This window comes from Pongo pygmaeus, chromosome 6, assembly GCF_028885625.2.
Source record: "Pongo pygmaeus isolate AG05252 chromosome 6, NHGRI_mPonPyg2-v2.0_pri, whole genome shotgun sequence".
In the NCBI taxonomy this organism is placed as follows: Eukaryota; Metazoa; Chordata; class Mammalia; order Primates; family Hominidae; genus Pongo; species Pongo pygmaeus.
The window spans coordinates 100,183,339-100,190,307 of NC_072379.2; the positions used below are offsets into that span (position 1 = coordinate 100,183,339).

Below are 6,969 nucleotides of genomic sequence, written 5' to 3' on the forward strand. Positions count from 1 at the left end.
ACAAGGTCAAGAGATAGAGACCATCCTGGCCAACATGGTGAAACCCTGCCTCTACTAAAAATACAAAAATTAGCTGGGTGTGGTGGTGCGCACCTGTAGTCCCAGCTACTAGGGAGGCTGAGGCAGGAGAATTGCTTGAACCCAGGAGGCAGAGGTTGCAGTGAGCCGAGATCGCGCCACCACACTCCAGCCTGGTGACAGAGTGAGAAGACTCCATCTCAAAAATAAAAAAAAAAAAGCTAATACAGCCCAAACGCTCCCTGGGACCCTTTTCTATTATTTATCTTCTCACCTTAGCACTTACCACTTTCTAACATATTTTCTATTTCACCAATTTCCCTTGCTGATGTCCTATGCTTCCCCCATGACTCCCACACAAAAGTTCCACTAAGACAGGGATTTTTATCTTGTTTTTTTCTCTGCCATTATAGTCTCAGCACCTTCAACAGTCTCAGTAAATGTTTGTTGAGTGAATGAATACATGAATGGATGCTAAATCCTATTACCTGAGCAGAGAAATTGATCAAACTTATACATACCTCAGGGAGGTAAGATAGAAAAGATAACAGGTTTGTTTCATTTTCAACTTGTTGTTAAGGAAATGTTTAAGCATTGATTCTACAGCTCATGAGCAGCAGGAGGAAAAAAAGCATTGATTCAAGACCACTGTGATGTTTCCAAGTAATCGCTTCTATAAGTGTGGCTTATTCCAGGGGTAAATTATAAATTTCTAATTTTTAATTTTTATTTTGTTTTTCGTCATCCAATATATAATTGTGACTGTCTCCAGTATATAATTTCTTAGAGCATCATTCTTTGAGGCCTTTTAACTTGACTCACATTTTAAAAATACATTTCTCCTCAACCCTCAGTACACACTGATACCCACATACATAACTGAAAAGTTTCACAAAGTAGTACTTATTCTTTTAATGTGCTCTGATTGTTTCCCATTCTGTTGCATTCTGTTGTATTTCATTTTTTTAAACTGGACAAGACCTGCTGGTAGGATTGACAAGACCAATCCTCAGTTGTCAAGCTTCTCCCAGGTTTGAATTGCTATGGGTTTGACATTATTCTTCCTGGTGTCTGTGGTGAGGCCCCCTCTTCTGTGCTGCATGGAAAATAGAAATACCTGCCCTAGCAGCTAGGGGAGCTGGGGGCAGCACTGGCGTTTTCTTGTGAAACTGACCTGGAGTGAGCCTGAATTGAGAGCCGCCCGCCTCTACTGCAGCTGAACCAGAGAAACACCAAGCCCCGGATGCTCATCGTCATTAGTTTGTGTGAGTGTTTCTAAATTTCAAAGACTCTATAATATCCAAATAACTATCGCAACTAATCTTTAATCATGGTCATGTCTCAGATGTCTTAATGGTCCCTGAGTCACCAGCAGTTGGCCTTTGAATCTCTGATTGTAAAGTGTTTAAAAGAATCCCTGAAACATTAGCCACCTTACATGATTCCAAATGGCATAACTTGTGAGGATAATGAAAAATTATGGTAAAGCACTTTTCATATAGCATGAACAAATCAGTGAGCCCAGAAAAGCCGATGTTGATGAAGTGCCATCAAGTTATGGCGTGAAATGCCACCTGCGGGTAAATCTGGGTCTAATTTGCCTTTGCAAGTAGTTTTCTATTTATTTGAATGTGAAATGAATCCTAAGGATGGCAGATGATAAAGATGCTGCCCCTTCAACACTGATTTGATTGGAAGCGCATTTGTCCTTTCTTTGAGCGTGTAGTTTCAAAGAATTTTTCAAATCTTCCTTTGTAAGTGTTAGCCCAGCAGTGCAGGCAGAGGGGGAGATGCTCCAGCACCTTCCTCCCTCGCTGCCTTCACCCCACCGTCCTGCCTGAAGGCCGAGGTGCCAGGGCAAGGAGGGGAGATGCAGAAAGCTGGAACTCACTCAGAGAGAAGTCAGGAGCCAGTGAGGCTGAGAGTGCTTCTTCTCACGCTTTTTGGCTCCCCTCATCATTTTGGCCCCTGTTTTCCTTCCCTTTTGGCTTTGTGCCTGTTATTGTGATTCTTAGCGTCAGATGGCCTCAGCTCTCCTGTTTAATGGATGTCTCTGCTAATGTAACATTCTCTTATCATCATGTGGAAGCAATGGCCAAATCCACAATATGGGCGATTCTACAGGACAAGTAGCCCAGTTTCTTCACCACATGAATAATCAGGTGGAGGTGAAGGGGAGGAACGGCTATAACATAAGAGATGAAAGACGTTAGTCAGATTTAGTCAGATTCAGTCTTGTCTCAAAGTAGAGACAGGAGTATCGTGGATCCCCAACTGTGCATCACTCACCATCAATGTTTATCAATATTTTGTTCTTCTTGCTTCAATTATTCATTCCAACAGGGGTGTGTGTGTGTGTGTGTGTGTGTGTGTGTGTGTGTGTGTTGTATATAGTAGCTATGGTCTCAACGTGCCCCCTAAATTCATGTGTTGGAAACGTAATCTCCCCAATGCAACAGTGTTGGAAGGTAAGGCCTTTCAGGAGGTAAGTCGCAAGGGCTCTGCCTTTGCAACTGGATTAATGCCACTATGGAAAGGTCTTGGGGAGTGAGTTCTCTCTCTTTCCCTCTTCCGCTGTTCTGCACGTGAGAACACAGTCTCCCTCCTCTCTCATGCTTCCACCTTCCATCATGTGAGGCCACAGCAAGAAGGCCCTAATCAGATGCTGATGCCTTAATCTTGGACTTCCCAGCTTCCAGAATTTGAGAGAATACATTTCTGTTCTTTATAAATTACCCAGTCTCAGGTTTCTGTTATAGCAACACAAAACAGACTAAAACAACAATATTTTAAAGTAAATTCTAGAGTTTCTATTATTTCATCCATAAGTACTTTAATGTATGTCACTTACAAGTACACTTTAGCAAAATGTTTTCAGCCTTTGACAAGGGGCTCCACTGGAAGCATCCCTGTGACTTTTTTTTTTTTCCTAAGAGTCAAGGTCTCATTGTATTACCCAAGCTGGAGTGCAGTGGCACTCCATTGAAGTTTGAGTGCATTACAGCTGCAAACTCCTGGGCTCAAGTGATGCTCCTACATAAGCCTCTTAAGCAGCTAGGACTACAGGCATGTGCCACCATGCCTGGCTGTTTTCATTTTTTGTACAGAAAGTGTCTCGCTATGTTTCCCAGGCTAGTCGCAAACTCCTGATCTCAAGTGGTCTACCTCAGCCTCCCAAAGTGCTGGGATTACAGGAGTGGGAGCCACTTTGCCCTGCCCTATGTGTCTCTAAATGAGGGTTTACTCTAAGGACAATGCTGACATTTATAAAAACACATTGTTTCTCTCCCCAGATCCTCAGGATAAAATTCTTCCTGGACTGTGCTTAGGAGAAACTTCACAATTTCTCACCAAAGCACTAAAACTTGGGTACCTAATCAAATGTTCTGTATACAAGATCTGCTAGGAAGCTTAGACACAAAATCTGTGGCCAACCATGTCATATAGCTGCACACAAGGAGATGAAATTTTCTATTACTGTTATTTCCTATTCTAATATGTTCCTCTTCTTGTTGTTCCTTTTTCTTTCTCATCCACTTCAAATTTGTGTTATCTTATGTATTTTTATATCTGTGTAAGCAGAAGTATGCTGGTGTTTCACAAGTAGTTCTCTGAAAAAAAATGCCTATATATGTATACATTTATTATACGTTTTGCTGCTATAAATGATGTATATCCCACAATAAGCAAATAATAGTAAACTACATAATACTCTGTATTGTAAATTCCATGTAGCCAACTGATTCTCACATACGCTTTCATTGAACTTTGTCAAATCCTTTATCCATAGCTAACGTACAGTTGCAATTGACACCTCTAGACACCTCCTCTCAGGGAAGCGGAAGACTCTGCCCTTTGGCTTCCAGATCCATGCATTTTAAGATCTCCTGAGCTATGTTGGCTCTGTTCCATTCTCCCTTCCCTAGCTGCCTCCCCGAGGGCTTTGTCTAGTTGCAACAAAATCATGACATGTTTCTCTATGGACAGTTAAGGCCTCTGAAGCACAGTAATGATGAAGTGCATGGCCCTGGACAGAGAGTTGAGGGGCTGAGTCCTCGATTGCCAATCCCTGCTCTACCCCTTGTAGACTGTGTAAACCCAGGACACGTTATCTCTGCATTTCTTTTCCTCATGGGTGCAAATGAGAAGGTTAAATTAGATAATCGTCAAGGTCCCTTATAGCTCTAATATCCTTTGGTTAGGCTCTTATTAAATATGCATCAGATACATTCGGCTGTAAGTTTTATTTTCTGATAATACTAAACTCTGCCCTTGTGTGCACAGCCCTTATAACTTGCTGCTTGTATAATATGTTCATTTGCTCACAAAACACAATAGCAATATTCCCTCTAACAGCAACCTTCTATTCAGTGACTGCCTTTGTCAATATTACCTTTCTTTTTTTTTTTTTTTGAGACAGAGTCTCACTCTGTCACCTAGGCTGGAGTGCACAGGCGCACAGGCATGATCTCAGCTCACTGCAACATCTGCCTCCAGGGTTCAAGCGATCCTCCTGCCTCTGCCTGCTGAGTAGCTGGGACTACAGGCACCCACAACCATGCCCAGCTAATTTTTGTATTTTTAGTAGAGATGAGGTTTTGCCATGTTGGCCAGGCTCGAACAGGTCTCAAACTCCTGACCTCAAGTGATCTGCCCACCTTGGCCTCCCAAAGTGCTGGGATTACAGGTGTGAGCCACTGCGCCTGGCCTCAATATTACTTTTCTAAGACTTATTGGGAGGCGATCATAAAAAAATAAAATAATTTTTTAAAAGCAAAAAAAAAAAGAACCCACAAAACCACAGCAACTCCCATCAACTCCCTTCACTCCCATCTCCTTTTGCCTTTTCTCACGTATTCAGGTGCATCAGGCTTATGGAGTTGGCTCAGATCCTAAGTCCTCCACTCTGAGGAACGAATGGACTTTTATCTGCCTGGATTTAGAAGCCAGGTCCTATTGACAACATGCTATTAAGAGTTCCGAATAAACTTTAAGTAGCTAAATGAGATGATCGTTGTCCACCCTGATCCTACGTGATTTAAGTGTTGTTTGTGAGGAGATGAATCACAGGGCAGTGCTTCACTAACTGTTCTCATTAAACTTTCAAGGTTCTGGACTCCAGGCTGTGGCGTGTTTATTTCTGTCTACACCTTCCCCTCAAACAGGTTTAGTCCCCATCATTCTCATGCAGAGGGCATCCCAGAGCCTAGTGCTCCCAGTCTTTTTCCTTTACTTATTACCTTTCAGGCTCAAACTCATCCACCTGTTTCAACAGACCAACAGCTGAAAAATAGAGCCGGCCTCCTCCTTCACAGACCGCTTAACTCCTGCCTCACCTCTGCCTTCTGTACAGGCTTGATAGTCAGGTGCATGGTCCAGAGGCCTCCACGTGCAGAGAACAAGACCAGGCTGCCAGCCTCTTCCCCAAAGCATCCTGGGTTTCTTCTCTGAGAGTGCCACAGCACTCTCTCTCCTTTAAGGCCTTGGGTGTGTTCACAGAGTCTCATCGCAGGCTACCGCCCACTGGCACCTCATGTAATCTCAGTGAAACCATTCACGTTCTGGGCATCCAGGACCATGAGGATAACCCTATAGCCACTTCATATTACTGTGCCAAGCATATTACCTCACTTAATTCTCACTTAACTCACTTAATTTAACCCCAAGAGGGCTGATATTCAGATGGTTGGCACCGGTAAGTCCTAATGAATTATTTATAATCCACTTCTATTCTCATTGGCCTGGGCCATACCAGTTGTGAAAGCTATTAAATATGACCTGGAGGTAGATGCCACTTACAGTTTTCAAATGAGGAGATGGAGGCCCTGAGTTATCCTGGAAGAGCGGGAGGGCGCAAGGCATTTCTCAAAAGAAGACACACACAAACTACAACAGCGATCATTTCGGCAGACAGGAGGCAGAACCAGATTGCAGCTCCGACTTGGACAGACAGAGCAGCATACGGAGGCTCACATCATGAATTTTAGCTCCAGAACAACTGCAGGAATAAACCAGAAATCCTGAGAGGACCCTCTTGAAGGAAGCAGACTGCTCCTGCAGGACCCAGGAGACACCCCAAATACTGTAAGTGCCCCAACTGTGGAAGTGGGAAAAGGAGACCCTCTGCCCCCGAACACACACCCCCACTGGGGAAACTGAAGGCCTAGTTTGCGAAAGAAGTTTCCGACCTTACCTGGAGCTGAGTCAATTTCGAGAGCCGAGTGAACTACAAGGGTAGAGGAAGCAGTGGGAAAGGGCCTGGGAGCTCGCTGGGACCCCAAGCAGGCCATTCTTACCTGGCACCACAAGGATCCTTCAGGAGGGCAGCCAGAGGTGTGGGGAAAATGCCGCAGGGAGAAGGAAGTCTCCAGCTGAACTTTATAACAATTTGAACCAGGCGAGAAGCCTCCTGGCCAGAACTCTGGAGAGAACGCAAATCCAGCATGCAGACTCCACAGGTGGGGGAAGAACTGAGCCCTTTTCCTTTGCAGCTGGGAGGTGGGTAGTCTGGGGCAATTCTCAGCCCTGCTTGCCCACTGCCTGGAAACAGATTTGGTGCTGTTAGGGTAGGCACTGTGGGAGCGAGACCAGCCCTTTGGATTGCGTGGGAGCTGGGTGAGGCCTGTGACTGCTGGCTTTCCCCCACTTCCCTGACAACCCTCATGACTCAGCAAAGGCAGCCATAATCCTCCTAGGTACACAACTCTATTGACCCAGGAAACTCACCCCCATTCCCGACAGCAGCCACAGCAAGACCTGCCCAACCAAGGAGAGTCTGAGTTCAGACACACCTAGCCCTGGTCCTTCCCTACCCACGCTGGCAACTGAAGACAAAGGGCATATATTCTTGGGAGTTCTAGGGCCCTGCCCACTGCCAGTTCCTCCCCATTCTACCACAGCAGATGCTCTCTGGAAAGCGCCACCTCCTGGCAGGAAGCCAATCAGCACAAA

General features: G+C 44.8%; 1 long non-coding RNA gene across 1 annotated transcript; it reads right to left on the minus strand.

Moving 5' to 3' along the window:
- Window positions 1-707: 707 nt before the first annotated feature.
- LOC129041714 (uncharacterized) lies at window positions 708-6,600 on the minus strand. Its single transcript, XR_008503899.1, has 3 exons — window positions 6,315-6,600; window positions 5,818-6,016; window positions 708-2,203 (listed from the first exon to the last, which is right to left on the minus strand). It is a non-coding gene; the product is annotated as an uncharacterized LOC129041714 (long non-coding RNA).
- Between the last annotated feature and the right edge of the window lie 369 nt (window positions 6,601-6,969).